Source organism: Falco punctatus, assembly GCF_963210335.1.
Source record: "Falco punctatus genome assembly, contig: scaffold_54, whole genome shotgun sequence".
In the NCBI taxonomy this organism is placed as follows: domain Eukaryota; kingdom Metazoa; phylum Chordata; class Aves; order Falconiformes; family Falconidae; genus Falco; species Falco punctatus.
In genome coordinates, this window is record NW_027660068.1 from 235,779 (window position 1) to 259,240 (window position 23,462).

Genomic DNA, 23,462 nt, shown 5'->3' on the forward strand with positions numbered 1-23,462 from the left:
GCCGCTTTATAAGCTGGAATGTGGAGAAAAGTGGCCTTTTAATTAATAATTACAAGGTTATTAATAATTGTTATACTCATTTATGCTGGAAATGTGAGAACATTTCTGTATTCAGTATATTACAAATGTTGGTATGTGGTTATTGTCTTGAACATCCGAGGGGTGAATGTGAACCTCTGTATGTTTTAAAGTGTATATGGTGTAAAGAATTATTATATGTATGGTGGCGACAAGAAATTGAATGCCCTGACTGTAAGGTTTGGACGCCTTGGGATAAGAGAGAGAGCTGTAAGTGAAATTAGAGTCTCTGTGGCTGGGATAGCGATTGAGATAATAGTAAGAAAGGTCACTGGAAGGAAATGGGGGGGGCAGCTGGGGGAAGCGTGAATAAGAGAACTTTGGCTAAGTACTGCAATCAGTGGTGGCCCCTGTATAAGTTAGGGGACAGAGAAAATGGCCCTTAAACGGCACACTGAATTATAATGTTTTGCTAAAATTAATGTTATTTTTAAGGCGAGAGGAAAAATGGGATGAAGTAATGTATGCTGGTATGTTTTTCACTCTGAGGAATCACCCAGAGTGGCAAAAGAGTGTGGTATTAACCTAGCTCCACAAGATCCCTTAATATTAGCAATGGAAAAGGATCAGAGGGGAGGTTGTGGTTCCTTCTATGGAGCAACCAGAATGAAACACGTTGTAAGATAAAAAACTTGTGCTAATGTATGTAAGATCTGAAGCCGGGGGGGTGGAGAGTCAAAAAACCCTGTGAAAGTGTTAAAGTATTGGGGTGAGTTTGTACAAAGCCCCGTATCCCCTCGAAGGTGCGGCTGAGTCACGCTGGATGCATGGCAGGGTGTTTGCTGTTTGCCTGCGAAGGCTGATATGTAATAACACAGACTTAAAGCAACAAGTAGCAGATGTGCATTCAGGGTAAGAAAGAGTTAAAACAGAAGTGCTGCTGCAGAGGCAGGCTTGTGTAACCTGCAGAGCAGGAAGAGCATCTCCTGCCCCGAACCCTTCTGCTGGTGGGGAGGAGGGGGTTGCTGTTGCTGACGATTGAGCAGAAGGACCTGACAATGTCACCCCGATTGCTGCAGCATTTGCAGCACAACAGGACCGGTAACGGCCCCTCTAGGGCAGGCAGCGGGTCTGAGGAGAGTAAAGGTGAATCTCTGATGGGGAAATTTAGATGTTTGAAAGTCAGTTGTGAATAGGACTGGATAAAGGTTCGAGTTGATTTTTACTAAGGTAATCGTGATGTAGAAAAGTTGGTGAATACAAAACCAACTTATTTGGTGTTAAACTTCAGTGAAAAGAATTTGTTACAGTTGTGGGAGCTGCTGGCCACCAGGAAAACATCCTGAAACCTTTAAAGTACAAACTAAGAAAACAAGTAAGAATGCCAAATTCACCAAAATCTTTAAGTGGAAAAGAAATCTTTAACCAGGCATATCTGGAAATAAATTCCAGGTAAGGAAAAAATGCTTTACCTGTTACAGTAGAAATGATAAGGGGAAGGTCTGCCTAGTTCAGGTAAAACAATATCCCTTGCTCAGCAAGGCTATGGGGAATATTGGCAGAAAAACTGAAATAAAATACACTCTGTAGCAGTTCTACTAATGTAAATCTGTGTGTTTTACCATGACGGTGACTTGTTATGGGATGTGCAGATGACACTCTGCAGCAGCAGAGGAGGTAGGAAAGGAGGAATCATCCTTAATACCAGATGGTAAAATCCAAACTGTAAGTACAGATCAGGAGCCAAACTATTCTAATGATTCTCGATTACCTGCTAGCCGAAGAAGGAAGTGTTTGTGGTAAATTAAATGTTTCCAATTGTTATTTGAAAATTGATGGCAATGGTGAGGGAGTTAAACAAATCACATCAGAGACAGGGAAGTTAGCCCATGTTCCGTCCGAACTCGGAAAGACTGGAATATTGACTTGTTTTCCTGGCTTCTCGGGAGCCCCTGGGTAAAACGAATCCTATTTTGTTATGTGGTTTAGCCACCTTATTGTTTTTGCCATGTGCTGTTCCATGTTTTATAAGATTAATTCAACACGTTGTAACTAACATGCAATTTGCTATTATGATTTCACCCAATGGCATTAAACAAATTCGAGTAGTACGCCGAAATGTACAGTCGACAATACAGATTATATAGTTAACACAATAACAATTTAACAGCAAACAGGAATCTGGGAATAAGTAACTATTAACAATTCATACAACAATGTAGGCTGATGAAGAATACAAGTAGAATAGCAGAGAAAACAACCATCAGGAACGCACAGACGGGGATGTGGTAACATCTTTTATACTTTTCCACCTCCGCCATAAGTTCTTGACGTGTGACAGCAGAAAAACGCACCCTCTGCCTAAACAACAAGGAAAAAAAAAAAAAGGGGGGGGGTTTGATTCCCCTTTATAATGAACCATACAGGTTAGACGTTTAAAAAACACTCACCTTACGGGATGTTCAGAGGGGGAAATGCGCACTCCAGACCCTTCCTCCCTGGCAGGTGACGTGGCGGTCTGATGGTGAGAAAACATTGCATTGAAAGCAAGGACCTGTCATTTGGCCATAGTGCCATAAATGTTACCATTAACAAACTTACCGGAGTGGTAAGCTCGGGAAATGGGTCCAAGACTTCATCTGGACACTCAGCAGCCATCTTTTATCGTGTATGCCTTTGAACATGCGCATGCGCAATTTTAAACCCCACAGAATGTACTGGAACAATCTGGAAAGACCGCGCATGCGAAATCCCTGTAGTCTAGCCATGGTAGTGACGCATATATGTATATATATATATATATATATAAAAAATGCTTAAAGAAACTATAGTATTTATAGTTCATTTATTACTTAAGTGGAATGTATAGTTATAAGTGTTGTTTTTAGGTTTTGTTTTTGTAGGTTATTATTATATGTATTACCCAACCCTTTTGATTTATTTTGAAAACCGTGTGTTAGATGTAAAGTAAATTCAATGAATCATTTGACAACCAGTAAACAACAAATAACAATTTCTTAACAAACATGAACTAGAAGTTGAATAACAGAATAACAGTCCAGCAAAGTCTCATGTGAGGTGAAAACAGGCTTCTTCACTCGTGAGTCCAGCACGGTCCTGAATAATGTCGGGGTGGTAACTCCATCTGTTCCCTCCACGATAGTCTGTCTCTGGTCCTTGGTATTTTTCTTCACGAGGTAACGAAAATGAACAGAAACAAATAACAAGTCACATGGTAACTGCTGGAGGTCAACAGTTTTCTTTTGTTTATATAACAGTCTCTCGCACTCTGCTTTGGTATCCCATGGGTTCCACTTCTCGGGGCGGATTGCGAGGAAGAGATCGCACTCTTCTGTACCGGCGTGACCAAAAACACTCACAAAAGCACATACTGATGGTTACTGTAGTCACGATGGGACAAAGGCTGAACAGCAAAACCGTACAGACTGTGTCGTCTCCTGCTCCCATCTTTTCCAAAATGATAAGGATTGTTTGTGGCAAGACAAACGAATTGGTCCGTGACCCTCCTGGTCAAGATTCAGGCTAACGCCCTGACCAAAACTGCACAATGAAAATGCATGCGCAGCCTAACCTTAAAGGGGCATGAAAATTTACCCCTTTAAATGCCCACCTCTTGGCTCTTGATTCTTAACCCCCACAAACAAACCTTATATATGCTAAGAAATGTTTTATTGTGCTTTGTTATGTCATCCTGTTATGATAATGTTTTGAAATTAGCTTATGACATGTTTGAGTTTTGAGTTGTTAGCTAACGTTTGTTAGGGATTTATAGTTCTTGTTAGTCATTTGTAGTTATTGCCTGTTATTGTTTATTGATAATGGTAAATGGGTTTAATGCTTAGATAAAGATTGTTAACCTCCTTTGTATAGTTGGCAGAATCTTTTCTCTCTCTCTATCTATGCCACCCACGGAGCAGCAATGTTGAGCCACGGGACGGTGTGAAGGACGTTATTGGGACATCGCTATCTGTCTCACCATTGCTGGCTGACCGCAAAACAACACAGAGACGGAGATACCCAAATCACCCAGAATAGGAGATCTCCGGGGAATACCCTGCTTAAAACACCCCACTTCCAGACATTTATGTTGGGTTGTTTGCCGATGTCTAAATTGTAATAGAGATTGGTCCTGTGTTTCATTTAAGAGACAACCTTACTGTATGAAATGTCACAATGATTCGATACGTACCAGGGGACCAGAGGATCAAGTGGAAATTTGTAAATTATTTTGTGGATGGGAACTGTCAGTACCTGAACTTTGGGAAGTACATGAAACAGACTGGTACAGAGTTTTAAGAAGTGTACTATAAGATTCGCCTGGAAACGGACACAACAACCAAACAGGTGGAAATATATTTAAGAGATAACTAACTCTTTAGACCTTGGAAATTATTGACAGGATAACAGCAAAATTCCCCTCAAGACTACCTGCTGCTGCCGAGAAGATATTGATGTCCTGTTGCTCTCTGCAAAAGAGTAGACGAGGAAGGCAGAGAGATACTGAACAGTGGGGAAATGAAAGCTAGTATCCTATTAATGGTATTGATTACCATGACTTTAAAAAAAAACAAAAAAAATGAGCATTACTCTTCAATTGGACCTTAGGTTGATGGGAAGATTCAATAGAAGTTCGGTACAACGTGACAGCCGGATCCCCAAAATTCCAAGTTAAATTGGAAGATTTAGTCTTTTATGAACTAGACCCACCCGGTCGATGAGAAAGAACAATAAAACCTTTTTATCTCTGCCCCAGTTCGAATCCAGGGAAAAGCTATTGCAATTTCCCTAATCACTATTACTGTGCATACTGGGGATGTGAAACCATAGCTTCAAACTGGGACGTAGCCATTAAAAATAGATTCTTAACTATAACATGGGGACCCGGAGGATGCAATCCGCCAGCTCCTAGCTGGGATAGACACGTAGAGGACCCCCATCTTGGCAACTGTAAGCTTGTTATGTACTAGAAATCCTGCAGCCTAATGACCACGGATGGCTATTAGGACGAACCTGGGGAATAAGATATTGGGAACCTGGAGCTGCTAGAGGGGTCTCTTCTATCTAGTTCCCCCAGTCTCTCCCCAAAAGGCAAGTAGTCCTGCTCCTGGCAAAGTTTGATGGCCCTCCACTGAACTCGCTCACGGATGAAAGACCACTCTCTCTTGCACTGGGGCCTCAAAATTATACCCAAGGAGCTGGACACAACCCAGGGACTGCCAGGTAGCAGCGTACAATCCCCTTCCTCAGTCCCCTGGCTATGCTGCTCTTCATACAGCCCAGGGCACCGTTAACCTTCTCAGCCGGCAGGGCACCCTGCTGGCTCATTCTCAGCTCACTTTCTGCCAAGACCCTCTGGCTATTCCCAGCAAAGCAGCTCTCCAGCCAGGCAGCTCCAGCACGTGCTGTAGCAAACGGTTGTTCCTCCTACTCTCCTTCCATGAAGGTACGCTTACCAGACTTCTTCTGTCACTTCACCAATGTTCACTCAGGTCACAAACAGAAAAATGCAGGCAGCTTCCTACCATGCAATTTGATATGCGCCATCACTCCCATCATGTAACATGGACACCACAATTTTGCTTAGAAGATAAGACTTAGATGTGGATGCAGGAGAGCTGTGACACCTCCCCTGTGCACAGCACAGGCTGAATGACCAGCTTTTCTGGTCAACTGTATCTGCCTGAAAACTGGATATTTACTGCAGGTCGATACTTGAGCGTATTCAGGCGAGGGAACAGCTGGGGAAATGGTAGGTGAAGAACTAATTGCTTAGTGAAAAGGCTGCTTATTCCGTCTGACGTGCGGAATTAAACTCTGTAACTCGGGGTAAGTTATAAAGCGGGGTGTTTATTGCGGTGCCGGGTGCAAGGGGGGTCGCTCCTCCTAACTTGCACACGTAGTTTTACTCACGATACTTATTTACACAGTGAAGTTGGTTAGTTCTGCCCAAAGCCTACACCTACGAGATAATTATGGGTTAGTTGCCTTCTCGCTGCAGTTTAAAGGTAGAGTTCATTTTAAATTTCCTCCCCATGATCCCCGGGCGGGGGGGTTCACTCTCTTCGGGGGGCCATTTGAGTAGGAGGTCGGGATCTCCCCCACCACAGTGATTGTACCCCGGTGTCCTTGAGCCTTACCCCTTCAGCAGCCCGTTTTCTTCCAGCAGCTCGCAGGCCCCTGCCAGAGGCTCCGTATTCACAGGCCGGTGGGGCTCAGCTCCCCCTGCCCTGGCTGCCCCCCGAGGCGCTGAGCGGGCGAGCCCCAGCCCCTCTCTGCAGGCAGGGAGGCTCCTGCCCGCCTGCCGGTGGCTGCTGGCCCCGGGGTGGCTCCTGCCTGCAGCCCGGCTTTCGGGGGGCACCGCGCTGTCTGGGGTCGGGGGGGCACAGCCCTGAGCGCTACAGCTTGCCTACCGGCAGGCAGAGCCGCTCGGCGTTAAGGCCAGCGTAGTTTTGGCGTGTGTTTGGTCGTGATTTGGCTTCCGGAGAATAATGCTTTTGAGGTATGATGGCATGAAATCATGATTGAAACAGAGCAGGCATCTGCAGGAGAAATACCAGCTTGGGTGTAAGTCGGTGAACTGTATTGCCTCTCCCCAGCATTACCGTTGTTCGTTGTTGGAGGGAAATCGGTCGTGACAGAGGTATTGTTAGAGTTTACCTGTCCAATGAAATGCCAGAGACTGGCCAATTAGAAAATGTGATTTATTAAAGCAAGCGACAAGTAAGCAAAACAGCGCTGGGCGGCCGGGGAGTCTCCTGCTCCACCAACGGCGCGCAAATTCAAGCAAGCTGAGCAAATTCAAGCAAGCTCTTTCACTCACTCTTTGTTGCGGATGTCTTCAGTGAGCTGAAGGCTCTCCCTGTCATGGGCACTGTTGTTATGCTCCAAGGACACCGTGATTGTGGTGTTGATTGGTTCCGGCCCAAGCTCAACTATAAAGTGCCAACTCGAGGGAGGAAACTAGCTGTTAACTTGTCCTGCGATGGAGACATCAACAGAAGTGCCTCGGCTCCTCAGCATGTGACCTCTACTTGGGAGGACTATGTCTGGTTTCAAGCACCAGCGGCGCTCAAAGGCTTTCACGAATGACCTACACTCTGTAGAACTTTAATGGAATATCGAATAACCTTTGGTGCCGCTTTAAGCAATAACTTTATCAAATACAACTGTGTATTCTTGTCTGTCTGGATCCTTTATTCAGGGTGTCTACTACCTTCCTGTAGTTGAACCGTGTCCATCTGTTTTCATCTCCTGAATGGCTGTTGAAAGCAATTACCCTTTAAGGCACAGCTGCACAAAGATACAGTGATTCTTTGGGGACCTGAGTTATGGTACAGGAGACTAATTGGCGCGTTGGGAGTAAAACTTTCCTGCTGTGTACTTGCTGAACTGGCAAATACTGGATAAACCTTTTCCCTCCCGAGTTTTAATGTGGCCATTACTAAATTAGCTGATTGCTTGGGACTCTCTCTGGGTAATGTACATGACTATTAATACACTTGGCCTTTACTAGAAAGGCTATAGCCATTCTTACCCGTAAAAGGAGACCTTTGTAGTCTGATCAGGCTTGAGTGAGTACTCGAGTGTTTGCCTATCTATTTGATAAAATTAGACTTCTCTATAACTCAATTTCAGTTACTTAATAATCCAAACAAAGAGTGGGACTTCTGAGTAATTGGGAGGTCTTGTACTGGTGACAAAAAGAGATTGATTGGCCCTGTGGAAGTGGGGAAGCACGTCTTCCTATTTTTTTACTAACCTTTAGCCCAACAGCCTTGACGGTCAGTTAGATATACAGTTAGAACTAAAAGCAAGCGGTTTCTGCTCTAACCCTCTTCAGAGGAAGTAGGACTGCGGCGAATGAAGAGATGGGACGCAGCTTGATGCAAGCAAATGTCAATTTATTGTACAGAAGCACGAGGTTTTATACACTTTCAGAAGCTGCGCGTTTGAAACAGATTGGTTCTTGAAGCTAAGCCTTGCAGACTAGGCAATCCCTGATTGGTGGTTAGCTGCCATCAATTAACAGCAAGGTGTTACCTTTCCTTGGCGCCATCCGTCTCCCACTCCCCTGTGCTCTGCAAACATGCCTCATCATGTTAATCCTTGTCCAGACAAGCTCGAGCACATTCCTCTCAGCAAACGGATTGCCACGCATGGTCCTAGTTTCCAGCCAGCTCCTGCATCTCCCCCTTCCTGTTGCACAAAAAGAACCTTTGAAACCGAACGAGTAAAAACAAGGTATAAGTAATAGAACAAATAAAAAACCAACTGAGACATATTATCAGTGTCAAAATAACCCGCTGTCTCTGTTCCGTACAATTTGACAATTGCCCCTTTTTGTTTTTGAACAGCTAGGACCAGGTTTGCCATGTTCTGCAGGGCCCTTGCAAACATGACAGCAACCAAGGTAATAGCAAACAAACAATACTGCCAGTTGAGTGAATGGATGCCAAAAAAGACTGAAATTTTCTCAGATTTTGATACCATGTTGCTGCAATGGGGCTCCTAAAATCCCCGCAGCACATACCATCCAAATCCTCACAGCCATGTCCTTGAACCAACAACAAAAAGCAGTGGCAATTTTGACTCACATGCTTAACTGCCTACCAAACAAGGTGATTTAACTCTTTAATGCTTTCCCTGCTGTTACTCCGGATAAGAGAAGAACCGCTGCGACACGTTCCCATCATAGCCTCCTACTACATATAGCATCTACAGAAAGACAATGATCGACATTCAAAGTGTAAACAGTATCATCTTCTTTTGGATTAACATTATACATAGGTGGAAGGGCACACCAAAAAAGAACTGGTTCAGTCAAAAAGTTCGAAACATAGTGTGCCTTCTCTGAACATACCTCTGGGGTCATTCCCTTCAGTTCCCTCTTTTTTTATGCAAAGAGAAACACTTCCACCAAAACAGAGAAGCCCCTATTTACATCTCTGAGCCCGGACACAAACCGCAGCTGTATGCGCCACCAGGCTCAGGGCAGGAATCATTCATGCCGTTACACAGCTATATATCTCTACAAGCGTGCAGACACCTATTAAACACTAGATAACCATGTTTATCTTTCCTATTCTCCTTCACAATACCTAGCTGTTTCTCCCATTAGTTTCCAGCCCGCTCCTGCATAGGACTCCTGTCCCAATATGCTAGCTTGTTCTCACTTAAGACAACAACAATAAAAGTTAGTTTCTTGCTTGCTTTTACTTCTAAGTCTTAGACTCTTCAATGTTTATGAAATGTGAAGAGGCGGTGAGGCGAGTCTGATCAAGTTCAGCACTATCTTTACTTGTCAAACTCCTGTTCAAAGTCAGAAGGTATTACTTGGGAGCAGAACTTGAGCCCTTTCTTCTGGCCTGGTGTCTAGTGCAGAATGGGAGAAGGAGGGAGGGTGAGAAACACTTGAGAGCTTTGAACAGTGTGTCAAAACTAGGTGTCTGCTGGACTTAACCTTCAGTCAGCTACTTAGAAGTGTCTGTAATGTAGTGAGCTTAACAGCTCCAAACAGCCCTATCCCATTTGAAGAGAAACTCGAGCCTACTGGTAGCAAGGTTGCTTGCAGCTTCTTGCTAGCAAAAATTGCACGATGGTGTGATAAGAATCGTTTGAAATGAGGGTAAAGGTTGAAGTAACCTGCTACGCTTGGTGCATATTTTAACTTTACCATTTGGAATGGAATGATAAAGAACGAAGAGGAAATTAAGTTGGTATTTTTGAGCTTGGAGCACACTAGGAACGCTGTCTCTGCCTTGTTATCCATTAAACATCTGTTTACATAGTGTAGTAGCTGCTAAAGCTAGCCGTAGGGGGAAAACCTGTTAGAATGAAGAAAGCTGCCTTGTGTGCAGCTGCCCACTTGAATATGTAATTCCTGGTCTCTTGAATGAAACATAACTTGAACGTAGGAGTGTTTGTGCTCAGGAGATCAAAACCCTTTACACTTCCACCAAAGCTGCTTGTAATGCATATTTCAGACGCTAGCACTCGAGTGTTTAAAGAAGCTTCTAAACAGAAGCCTTCGTTCTAAGGATCAAGGGGCTGGTTTCTTTCTACTCTCTTCCCCAGATGAGTGCAGTGTTACTGCAGTAAACCGTTCATGTATTCTGTTACACTTGAACTATGAGTGCAGCAATGATACGGTGCCGGGAGTGAAAGAAGACAAGTTGCTTACTTTGGGGTTTTTTCTTTTATTCTTCAGAAAAGCTTTAGAGCTTCATTAACAATTTTAGTACTGTAATGATTATCAAAATGAAATGTTGTTTTCTCTATGTGATTACATTGGATTTATTTGATCCCTCAAAGTGAAGGTTCTGCTGGTGGCAGAACAACTTGCTTCTGTTCTATATATGTATCTAAAGTGCATGTTCACAGCTGTTCCACCTTTCTGACAAAGTGCATGATGTCTTGTGCCAGAAGCTTTGGTTCCTCAAAGGCAGCAAAATGCCCTCCACGTGGCATGTAAGAGTAAGTGATGATGTTCTTGAAGACCTCCTTTGCCCAGACCCGTGGTGTATGTACTAGCTCCTGAGGAAAAAGCTGCAGTCCCTGTGGGAACATACACTGCAAACCTAGAGGACATTAACTAAGTGCCTTTTTGAAAAAAGTCCTGGGGAAATTCTATAAAAACCTCCTGACTCTAGTAATTGCCACAGTCAGCTGGCAGAGCTTCACCGCAGCGACACATTTTGTGGTTTGTACTCTGCTGAAAAGCTTTGCTTGTATTTGAGTCTCCTTGAGTATGAGAATATTATACCCAAAAACGTAAAGTAGAGCCAACTTCGCACACGGTTCAATCTTGAAACGTTTCCTATTTTTAAACTTACCTTGTTTTACAGTTTTGCGATAAATGGCAAGACGCATCACCTCTTTGTGACAGTCAGAAATGAGCCTGCTCAAGTTTACTTTAGAATTTATAGTACCAGCGTAACGAATGAGTTGAGGAAAGGTAAGCTGGCTCGGTCTACAAAGGAAAAGACTCTTCTATTTGTTTGTGTGATCAATCACATGGAATTCCGTTCTGCAGCATTTTCTGGTCAGCCTCTCTTATAGTCATCTTAAAGTCAGTGGCTGTTAGAAGGTGCTTGGTTTGTTAGAAGGTACTGCTCTCCAGATTGCTTCCCCAAGTTTGTGCTTAACACTTGTAGTCGTTACTTTTATCCACCACTAAGCCGTATGCTTCCTAATTCAGTTTAAACGTCTCTCTTGGAAATGCTCCTGATTTTCTGTTTTGTTTTAACTGAACTGAGCCAGAGATCACATTTGTTTGGTGACTAAGTATATAGACCTGTAGTTTGAACACAAGACTGAATATAGTTTGATATGTCCGCTGCATTGTCTTGGCTACAAGCTACTTTGTGTGAATTACAGGTTCAAAAGAAAAATGACTCAACTATTTTTATCAAAAGAAAATAAGAACTTAGATTATTTTTTTTAACAACTTAAGTTTGCTGTTTTAAAGTAATCTAAATGTTTATACAGGCAAACGTGGTTCAATCTCATTTGCAAATCTTTCTTACACCTACCACTTCATTACCTGGCATCACCTGTTAGACCAGGGTCCTTGGAGATGTTCTCCTTGTAGAATCGCATTGAGGACACAATGGAGGATGTCACCCAATAAATCATCACATTGGCCAAAAGCTCATCAAGAGTGTATTTGCTATTGATAGAAAAAGATGAAGACGTTTCATTGGAAGCTGTTTCTCAATACGCTATATTGGGCTCATGCCCTGAAGAACAGTTGTTCTTGTTCTCCACTTGTTTTCAAGCAGCAAATTAATTGGCACCCATGTGCCCAGAGCAAAACTGCCCGGTGCTGAAGCAGTAGTTTGCAGGCAGTCTGCTGTGAGTTTACACTACTACTTGTCATGTGTAACCTTTCATGCTCAAAATTCAGCTTTGGCCAGTCTTTTACCTATCTCCTCATTAGTTACCATTGCTCATTCTTTTAATGAGTCCTCTCATGGAAGAGCACCTGTTTTCTTACCTTTCCAAGCCTCCATCATCTTTATGCAGAAATGATTTATCTCTCCAGGTAGAGAATTTTTCCAATATATATGCAGCAAGCCCCACAGGGGAGTCATTCAGTCCACAACCTAATTCAAGAGAAGAAGAGAACCATTGCAGTTGCCTGGCATTGCAAATACTTCAGTGGGAGTTAAACTGGACTTACATCAATTCTTCAGAGTTTTCTATGAGAATTCAGTAAAGAGTGCGTTTTACTAGCCCTGGTAGTACTTTATTCTTGAAAAGTTCACCCCGATGGAATTTTGGCTATAACTGACAGCACTATAAAGTTGAGCAATTCCTATACAAAAGAAAATAGGAGTTAAGAAAATCCTCTGGGCTTCTTGGTAATGTGTGGCAGAAAGAGCAAATTCAGATGTAAAGGGATTACACTCTGAAAAGAAATTTCAGATAAACTGTTTGGGAGCACTGTCCTGCTTAGGATGGCTAACTGGGACCCTGAGTGCTGTTCACTTTCTATGTAATTTAAACAACAGTGGAGTGGTGTGTATCTGCTATCTGCTCCTGCCTTTGGGGAATGCTAACAAACATTATAAACACAGCATATTATATCTGTGTTTTAACCTGTAAAACGGGTGGGGATTACTTCAGCAGTGGTAGAGCTTGCCTTGGGAAAATTCCTGTACCACACTCCAGGCTGTAGTTTTACAGTATCCTTAGAATTGCCTACTCTCAAGTGTATTTTAGTGTGACTTTAGCACTGAATGACTGCGTAGAAGATGATGCACAATGTGATTTCAATTTAATAGTGGACATAGTTAATGCAAAGTAAGTTTGTGCATTGGCACAACAGTTTCCCTGTGCTGTCAGGCCTAAAGTGATTTGCTACACATCAAAGTCATGTAAATGCTTTGACCAGCAAAGGTAGGGCAGGCTAAAATGTGCCAGCTAACATATGACCCGTCTGGAGGTGAGCATTTTCTGAGCTGAAAGCTGTCCCCGAATCACTGTATTCAACTTTCATGGACTGGATGCTCAGAAATACCAGTCTTGTTTGCAGCTTACTAATGATTCAACCTGTACACATCTTAGGTACCACAGCTTCTGGTGAGTGAAAATACTGTAGCGTTGCTTTAAACCTGCCTAATGAGAACTAAACTGATAATATAGATATTTTTTGAGACTAAGCAGGGAATATGCATTTTTTCCCCCTATTTATTTTCTACCTTTCACAATTTTAGTGTGCTACAAAATCCCTGCTCTTCTTTTTTTCCAGGTTAAAGAGTCCTAGACTATGTACAGTGCTTGTAGGGAAGCTTCTTGGTCACTTTAGGGTTCTTTTTCTCCCCTTCTTGTATTCTTTTGATTATAAAATATATTAATGAAACAGGGGTGGAACAGATTCTAAATATCATGGATTTAGTGTTTTGTCTTACTCTCTTTTTGCTTTCTTTAAGAGTTTGTAAGATTCTCTTAAAGTCTGAGCTGGCTGACGTTTCAAAGCACTGTCCTTGACTCTTGGATTCTCTCACATAGCAGCAACCAAACTAGAGCCCATTGTGATTTTCTTCCTCTGCTTAAATTGCTTTGGACTTTGTTGACATCAGTTTTTATTGGCCAGTTTAATCAACCAGTCACTTAACTGCAGAGAGTTACAAAACCATTTATCTTTAGATTAAACCAAACCCTGGATAGGTGTCAGATTTTCACTTAACCATTAACTTTTATCTGTAGAGAAATTAAGATCATATTGAAAGGTACAGGTGCCAGCACAGATTTTTGTGATACTCTCTCTCCCCTGGAACTTGCTTACTTATTTATATTCATGAATTCTCATGTCAACTAGTTATTAACCCATGAACTTAATCTTTTTCTTAAGGCAGTTTAATGTCTTTAAGAACACTGGGAGAAGGAACCTCAACAAAACTTTTCTTGGAAAATAAATATGTTCCATTACTAGATCCACAGCTTCTTGATCCTGCCAGAGCTCTGATATCTGAAGTGTGATTTCCCTGTGATATTATCACCTGTAAATGAATTCTCCTTTTAAAAACATTTCTGCTAGTTTTCTGATCAGACACTAGACATACTGGTCTTTGTTTTTCTGGGGGCTGTCTTCATTGTTTGGCTTTTGAAAAGAAAACCCATAAAACCCCAACCTGGTATCTGGTTTGTCTCCTTTTATTTCTCTGATATTGCAATCAGTTCAAGCAACAGACTAGGCATTAGCTGACGTTTCACTTTGAGTTTCCTCTTTTCCAGTTAAATGCCAGGATGGGGTGCTATTCCTTCTATGGTCTCCGTACCTGATGCCAGTCTGAGACAGCTCTGCTGTCTTTCCTGATGAGGGTTTATTTCAATAAAGGAATACCCCATAATCTCTGATAATATTATACAAATAAATCATGTAACTTTTCTGAGATGGCCATACCTTTCTTCAGACTCCTTATCTACTGGTCCCACTACATCATGCTTCTGGCTTCAGGTATTATGGCTGTGTCTACCTTTCTGCAAGTTTCACATTGCACTTGCTTATGGTATTTTTCTTGTTTTCACCCACATTTATTTCTAGAAGCTTCAATGTCAGGGTCCTGTGCTTTACTTTAAGAGGCTTTTTGCAAAGGGTTTCTTTGCCATAGAGAAGTGGTATGCCATTTAACAGACCTTGAAAAGTGATATTTGTAGTCTCCGTCTTTCTTTAAGCGGTTCTTTTTCACTTCCTTTTACACAGCTCTTGTCCCCATGTCTTGCATTCAGTCACCAGAATTCATTGCTTCTCAAACATGGTTGGCTTTTGTTCAACTATGTGTTTATACGCCTTAAGCAGTCAGTATACAAAGTTCATAGTGATATAGAGAAGGTTCATTACCTGCAGTGTCTGGTTTGGTGGCTTGGATGTGTAAGTATCCAGACTCTCGCAATAGTTCATGTATATTCTTCTGGATGAAAGGATACATACGTCGAACATCTTCCCTAGTAAAGCCTATGAGCCATGGTATATAAGCCCCAAGCATCACGGAAATCATCCTTCTCAAACCTTCTCTGCCAGCAAAGATAAGATTCACAGATCTGAAATCAAGTTAATGAATAGAAGGTTAAATCAAGCAATTTTCTGTTTCCAAATTTTCTAGAAAATAAGTCTGACGGGAGCTGTAATAGAAGCATTTCACTAAGCCAAATACATAAGCCCTTCACATTTATCGTGATTTCCAAAAAAATTTGGGAGAGTTAAAAATGGTACAGCTGGTGCCATCTCCATCCAGGAAAGTCCTATACTTCGTGGTACTGATCAGCTGCTGAAAGGCTGAGCTCCTTCCTTTTCTCCCTGCCAATTTTAAATTTATCTCCTTCCTGATTTAGAATGATGATCCTTGAGGTCTCAAATCAAAATGCAGCAGAGCTTACTTCCATGCCTAGTGAAAGAGAAGCCAAACAGCACTCCATTTTTCTCTGTACAACTCTTCCCTAGATAAGGGAGGCCAACAGCATCCTGGCTTGTGTCAGAAATTGCGTGGCCAGCAGGACAAGGGCAGTGATGCTGTACCCAGCACTGGTGTGGCTGCACCTCGAATACTGTGTTCGGTTTTGGGCCTCTCACTACAAGAAAGATGTGTCCAAAGAAGAGCAACGGAGCTGGTGAAGGGTCTAGAGAACAAGTCCTATGAGAAACAGCTGAGGCAACTGGGCTTGTTTAGTCTGGAGGAAAGGGGGCTTGGGGGAGACCTTCTTGCTCTCTAAAACTACAGGAAAGGAGGTTGTAACAAGGTGGGTGTTGGTCACTTTTTCCCAGGTAACAAGTGATAGGATGAGAGGAAATGGCCTCAAGTCGTGCCAGGGGAGGTTCAGATGGGATATCAGGAAAAATTTCTTCACTAAAAGGTTTGTCAAGCATTGGAACAGGCTGCCCAGGGAAGTGGTAGAGGTATTTAAAAGGTGTGTAGATGTGGCACTTAGGGACCTGGTTTAGCAGTGGACTTGGCAGTGTTAGGTTTATGGTTGGACTCAATGATCTTCAAGGTCTTTTCCAACCTAAATGCTTCTATGATTCTATGAAATTTAGAAAGCGTGAGAATGCAAATACCACTGTCAATGCAAAGCACGTGAATATGACTGAATGCACAGGGGTGGGGATACCCCTGGAGAAAACAAAGCAGAAGGCGATGAGAGGCAGGGCAAACAGAAGGCAGGACCCGGACCGTGGAGCCAGAAGGTAGGGTAAGAACTGGAGAAACCTTCTCTGCACTGATTCCCTTTGCTACTCACTGTGGCAGCATCTGGGCCATGTTTGTGGTAATAAGAGATCCCCAGTCTTCTCCCTGTAGGTAGTATTCTTTGGAGCCCAATCTATTCATCAGCTTATGAAATTTCCGAGCAGTTGCTTTGCTGACCTTTCTGTGCTCTAGGATATGGGTACTGCTGCGCTGCGTGCTAGGAGTGTTAATCCTGGAACGTAATGTGAAGGATAGCCCTTTTGGGCTTGGACACACTGTGGAGTTTTGGTAGGTGAGTGTGGTGGAGGCTTGCAGGCTTGGCTTAGCTAACCCAGGTGCCCAGCAGACGTGAGGAATTTCTTATACAGAAGGGAACTTCATACAGTCAGTACAGATATAACTTTCAACTCTGCTCAGTTATCCCATTTTTGTTGTTTTACAATCTTAGGATTGCATTGCATATCTCCTGCAACCATTGCTCCAAGCCATGTAAAATTATCATCTTGCAAAGAAAGCAAGAATCATTTTTTTAAAAAAAGGATGCAGCTGACCAAAGGTACTTGAGAGAGGGACTAGTCTTAAGATTTGTAGGACAATATAGATATAAATGTCTTATGGAAAAGAATATGCTGGGTGATTTGTCATTAATGTAGTGAAGAAGCATTGGTGGCAGAAACAAAGGCCTTATCTTCAACAAAGGGCTGCATATAAATTAGTATGTGTAGAGGGTCTATACTCAATGATTTATTTAGTTTAACAAAAAATCTCTAAAAAAGCAGTTAACAGCAAGTATATGGCTGAGGCAGAAAGAAATGCTAGAGAACGATCTCCATCCTTCTCAATAACAATGATTGCTGCTGAGGATCCTGTAACAGCAGCTATTACGACAGGCCAGATCCCAAGCTGCTTTTCTCCATCCTTACCCTGGAAAACTCCTGTTCTTGCTTTCGGTGGGCATGAGTGCTCAGTGGCTGCGAGGGGTAGCTGTGTTGCAGAGTGGGGCGGGTTGTCTCTGTCCCACCGCTCTGCTGGAGCTCTGCACAGCCACCTTCCTGAAACTAGCTCTTACAACGAAGGGCTTCGGAGGGAAAGGGCGAAGCCCAAATCTAAGCATGGGTTTTGCAGTGCCATCAGCTGAGCATTAGGCGCTCACGGAGCTCCCACAGTCGGTATGGCAGGCAGCTGAAGGGCTGCTGGAGTGTGTGAGCTGCCCTTTGCAGGCCTGAAGAAACATGCAAGAAGAGATCTGTTTTTGAGACGTTGGTCTCATGATGTATTCAGTTCACTGGAAATTTTGGAGAGTTTTCTGCAATGATCCTGTGCGTTATTACCTCCCTTTTGGGGAACTGTGTTAGCTGTTTGGAAGTATTTGTGGCCTTCTTCCCAAATTATTTATTTCTCTATGGTTTTTCCTACTGTCCATTATTAGTTGTTATGCCTACATTGTATAACAACAACAACAGTAATATGAGGAGACTCATCAGGTCCAGAGGCATTAAGAGAATGAAGACTGAATCAGCTGAACTTCTGACATAAGGATATGATTTTCATTTTTCATTAAAAACATCTAGTCTGGAAAACGAGGGACGTTTGAGTATAATGTAATAACAGCACTGCAGATATCTCACCTAAAGAAAGCAGCACTATGGACCTTGAGCATTATATCAGGACCCACAAATACAATTGGGAAAATAATTAGGTATTGTATTTTAAGATATTGGTCTGAATATGGTAAACAAGATTCTATCAACAAATCTGTAAGTGTAATTTTTTTTTCTCCTCCAGCTTTTCAGCATTCTTGGAAAGACTTCTCTAAGCAAAATCCCAGATACGTAACTGACTGGCCCTTCCCAAAGGTACAAGGATAAAGCCCTTTGCAAGTGGCTGTTAAGAAAACTGGGCAGCAACAGCTGCAGGATTAATCCTTGCCTAAGATTAATAAGCAGTTCCACAAGCAGTGTAACTAATGAAGCCTTGTTTCCTACATGTATTTGCAAAATACAGCTACTATTTGCAAATACAAAGAATTTGTATTTTGCAAGTACAAACACAAAAACTTTCTAACAATTGAATTGTTCTAAGATTTTGTTTCCTTTAGGTATGTTTATAAAATCACTCCTGCACTTCCAAAGAAATCACTTTTCATGAAATGTGTAGAAACACCTTTCAGAACTAATTTTGAAATGTCTGCTTGCCGAAGTTGGTGAAATCAGCAAACAGATCAAAAAGTTACTGAGAGGACACATCTATAGACATACCCAGTGATTGCACCAGCACTGGTTCTGCAGGAAGCAAGGAACAAAAATGAAGTTGTGAAAGAAAACATAGGAGAAAGCACCTATTTTTTAGCAGTGTTGCAGTGAGAGGAGTTGCAAGGCTCACAGAAGGAACATCCCCCATGATCAGTGCTGAGACATATGGTAGCCAAGAATGATCGAGTCCAGCTCATTTGGTTTTAATGGTGAAATCTTCAGTGCCATTGACGAGACCACCGCTTGCTTTTGCACCACATCCAGAGGATGAAGTGTTTAGTGAGGCAGCCAAATCTATGTAAGATAGAGAACGACTGGGAAAAACTTCAAAAGCCCCTAGTAAAGGCTGCTGCTCTGAAATCTAATTCATGTTTTGGCATTTGCCTTCAGTGGGAGCAGGAATGAACCAAAAGTTGGGTAAGTGGCACAAAGTGATTGCAGATGGAACTCTCTGTATGCCAATATAAGTTAAGGGAAGCTGGAAAAAATATTTCACTGACCTAATATTTAAATGAAATATTCTGAGTTAGAGCTGATTTCAGGGAAAAACTCCAGGCACCTCTGTGGACAGCACAGTGCTGAGAGAGAAAACTCAGTGCAGAGCAAAGCAAAGCCAAAATAAGATGTCGTGTATTAAATAGGTCAGGAATGTATATATCACCGTAACAATTCCAAAATAAATCAGCTATGCATCCCCACTTTGAAATCAGTGTTAAGTAGGGTCACTTCCATAACAAAAGGGCAGAGAGGAATAGAAAAGGCAGAAAAAAACCTGGCACCATAATCACTGGGACAGTGGAGGCTGTAACAGGAGAAAGGAATGAGTGAGCAGGACAGTTTAGCTTTATGAAGAGTTGAGTCAGGGGAGAGACTAACATTATGAATATCTAATTTGACCTTTAATAAAGTCTCTTGTCACCTGCTGAACGCCCTTCATGACTTGACATGGATTATAATCTGGGAGTTACACAACACCTGATGTAATAAGGAAAGGAAATGTAATTTTATGATGCATAGAATTCTGAGATAAAAAGAATTGCTGAAAAATGTCACCAAGGCAAGTAGCTGTAATCATAAAATTAGTATTAATAAAGTTGGTGATGGTGAAAATCCGTCAGTTCTTGTGCCTCTTGTTTTAGGATTTCCATTCAGGTTTGTGTGGCTCACTGAAGCTGAGATTATTCCTGCTGCTCTTTAAGCACAGCAGCATCCACATGGTGAAATACACTTTAAACACGGAGAGTTAGAGCTCAGGATGGAGAGCCAGAAAAAGCCAGTGTAATCCTGGTTTCTGGCACAAAGGCATCACTTAAAAGAGTGCAGAGTTATCCATTCCACAGCTCTCATGCGGTTGCAAATCTCTGTCCTGAAGACACTGGATGGTTTCTTTAAAGCTGCATCTTCTCTCTGGAGTAACCACCTGAGGGCAACATCACAGACGCAACGGGACACACAGGGTTCCTGTGCCTGGAATATTGCGCTCACTTTGAGTAACCCCATTACCAGAAAAATTGTGATGACTGGGAAACAGCTCAAAGAACAGCAACAAAGATGATTAGGAGGCTGGAGCTACTATGCAGAAAAAACGTTACAAAAGCAAAATCTAGTTTGCCTAAGGGATGACTGACTAGGAGCAGGATCCTGGCCTTCAAATGTTTGAAGAGTGAAGAGAAATTATGTAGCGTAATAAAGGGAGATAGAACTACCAGTAACTGGTGGAAATGAGGCAAGGAAAATGTGCCTGCTCTTCCTCTTACATTTTTCCTACGGGTGAGATACTGGGTTGTGAATTGGAAGTATTCATATTCTGACTCTCTAATGAAAGATCAGGGTGAGGACAGTGCGGGCCAGGAGCACAGACCCTTGCTCATGGAGATCAGCTCACAGTCTACGTGACAGTCAGGAGATGACTAGTGAGTAAAGCAGACCACTGTTGGGTGGGCAGGAAGATAGGGATACCACGAAGTAAGAAATGATTTACAAAAGAGAAGTCATTCCTTCAAGAAAGTCCCAAGAAATCCAAGCTGTTCTCCCCCATCCACAACTTTCAAAATACATATGGCCCCAAGAAGGATCTTTCTTCTTTGCCAGCCTGCGACGTATTTGTGGGGGTGCTCTAGAGCAATACTGATTTCAGGACAGGGATACTTCACCTTCTCATGCCTTTCCAAGGAGGCAGGTGTTGGGGCCCTTGATCAGGCATGACAGTGGTTGGAGGCAGCCAGTGGGACACATCACCATACGCTCTGATTCTGGACAATTATTTTTCTGGTGGAGAGGGTAGTGGAGGCATCCTGCCCTGTGCAAACGCTGAGCTGGTGCTTAGAAGACGGAGTGGAAGGGAGCGCTGAATTTATAGTACCGATGTGAAATGCCACCTACGTGTGCAGAGAGGTCTAGAGAGGAGACAGAGAAGTCCTGCCTGCCCTGCAGTCCAGGTTTGGCTTCTTCACTGCATGGGTTTGTGTACCATGGCACAGCACTGGCAGAGCCTCATGGCAGTGGCTGATGAGGTGTCCAGGTGAACCAGGAGCAAGCTGTGGGCTGGAAGGGCTTTGCTGGAGGGACCCAAGGGGACTGGGAACTGGGCACTGTGCAGCGTGCACACAGCTGAGCACCTCCAATGGTCCACAGGATGGCCATGATGGAAGTCGTCCAGCCTGGTCCCTCCTCGGGGCAAGCAGCCCTCCCCAGCTGCCTGACCAGGTGGGAGGGAGGCACAAGGAGTCACAGCAAGGGGCCGAGAGGGATAAGGCAGGGTGAGCTGGATGCACTGGGCAAGCTAGCAGAGCTGTGACACTGCAAGCCTGGTGCTGCCTGAGCCTCTTCAAAGAGCGGCTTTAGCAACCTGAGAACATACATAGTCGGCAGGATCATGCTGTGCCAGGGCTGAAGGCAGAGCTGAGCTGCAGAGCTAAAGCTGTGGCACTTGGGCATAGGTTAGTATCCGTTCTTTGCTCGGGAAGGGAAAAGCTTAACGCAGTGTTCAGGGGGAGGGGAGGCTCTGGGTGTTCCTGTAAGCACAACGCGAGGAAATGGTGCTAAGACAGAGGCATGATCCATCATTTGGTAGGAGGTGCCAGCCTGCCCAGGTTAGCAGTGCTCAGTAAAGCAAGTGTGACAAACCAGGGCAGTACAGGGGTGGCACCTCCTGTCTGCTCGTCCAAGCCCAGCCCGTACTTCTGCCATATCCTTCTCCCTTGTGGCACCAAGTGGGTGTTTTTGTGCAGGTTTTGCAGTTACTAACTCTTACCGCACCAGCTTTCCTGCTCTGTTCCCCTCTCAGTATCCCTTGCTGGTGAGGTCTGAGGGACACTGGTATAGCTGAGAGACATCTCTTCCCCTACTTTTCCCTCTGCCAGCTGTCAATCACCCACCTGGCACTCAAATTCAAACCTCCCCATATCAGGCTCTCCTTTTCTTCCCTTTCTGTCCCTCCATCTACCTCCTTTAGCCAGTGATGGGACCACACCAGGCCCTGGAACATGCCAGCATGAAAATGAGCTTTTTGTGCAGAGCTCCCTGCGTGGGTTTGGGTTTCATTTGCTTAAAAAGCACAGAGCCAAAAACTTCAGGGTGATCTGGGGCCACTGGAGAGCCCTGGAAAAGGAGCAGTTCTGGACCTGTCCAGCATGTGGAGTGCCCTGTTATACATCAGGAATTTGCAGAAGGATCCACAAGATGTTTCTTATTTAAAATGCAATTGGAGAAGGGAATGCTACACCAGCAGACTCATCTAGCTCCAGGTCATTGGGATGCCAGCTGCAGTGTGGTCTAACAAGCTTGCTCAAGCCCCTGACTAGACTTGACTGGCCTTCCTGAAGTCTGTCTTGCTGTTACTTCATCCTTGTTAAGAGTTTAAATACAGTTGCTACGCTGCAGTTAAACACTGATGCTGTGGTAGGCATGCCCTAAGTGTGATGGAGCCTGAAAATTTGGGAAGCAAACCAAGCTCAAGTAACTACTCCAAACGGAAAGCAATAAAAGACAGCAACTCCTCCTTCCCTTCACAGATCCCCTACTTAAGAAAGAAAATCCTAATTCTTCTAACAGTCCCATTATAGGACTGAACTGCACCAATGATGACAGGCCTTTAAAAAAAAAAAAAAAAAAAAAAAGATTGGCAAATCTATTGTCTCCTCTTAGAAGGCTTATTTGTAAATATGGCTAGCCAGATCCTTTTCCTACAGTCTGCAGCAATATTTTTCCCTGAGATCGAGGAGTTAACGCTCAAATACATCAGCCTATCTCAGACCCTGGAGGCAGACTAATGCACCATCTCTGCTAGAGCATTATCCCTACCATCCACTGTTTTCAGGTTCCTGTTAAAGATTAATGATCAAAGAGCAAACAGCTTTTGCTTTGACTAATTCTGATTCAAGCCTGGATCTCTGTTTAAGCAAAAGCAAACCAAGCGAGTGTTCATTTGTTTTGAGAACCACTGGTTCCCAGGAAAGAGGACAAATTTCTCTTTCTGTCTTCTGGGTAGTTGGTGCGGGCAGCTCTGTGCCTCAAAGGCTTTCCTGCCTCCATGGCACAGCAGCTGGGAGCCGGCGGAGCACATAAACCCGTAAGACAGGTCCCTATCCTGCAAAGTGAGAAGATGTTAGGAAAAAAAAAAAAGTGATTTTCCAATAGAGGGCACTAACTCATGGCTTTTGTGGCAACATAAAGCCCTATCTGTTCTTTACCAGCACCCTCTGCAGGCTCCCAAACGGGGTATGTCTGAGTTGGGGATGAGAAGGGGAAAGGAGACCAGTACTGAAGTGCTTATGGCGCCGTGTTGGTTTCTAGTATCTTCTACTCATAGGTTCCACTGTTGCAAAGCAACATACAAAGGGTATCTGGCAATGCATTCAAGTACCTGACCTGTGCAGTGACATGAAGAGGGAGATACAAACTATTTTGTTATGGAAGGCATGGCAGAGGCTTCCCTAGCTGGAGGGGAAGTCACTGCTAGGAGACTGTTTTGTTTTTTCCTGGC

The 23,462-nt window shown here is 43.4% G+C and overlaps 1 long non-coding RNA gene across 1 annotated transcript; it reads right to left on the bottom strand.

Moving 5' to 3' along the window:
- Positions 1–10,360: 10,360 nt before the first annotated feature.
- On the bottom strand, positions 10,361–15,880 carry LOC308058116. Its single transcript, XR_013925667.1, has 4 exons — positions 14,885–15,880; positions 12,035–12,143; positions 11,582–11,707; positions 10,361–10,616 (listed from the first exon to the last, which is right to left on the bottom strand). It is a non-coding gene; the product is annotated as an uncharacterized lncRNA (long non-coding RNA).
- Positions 15,881–23,462: the final 7,582 nt, after the last annotated feature.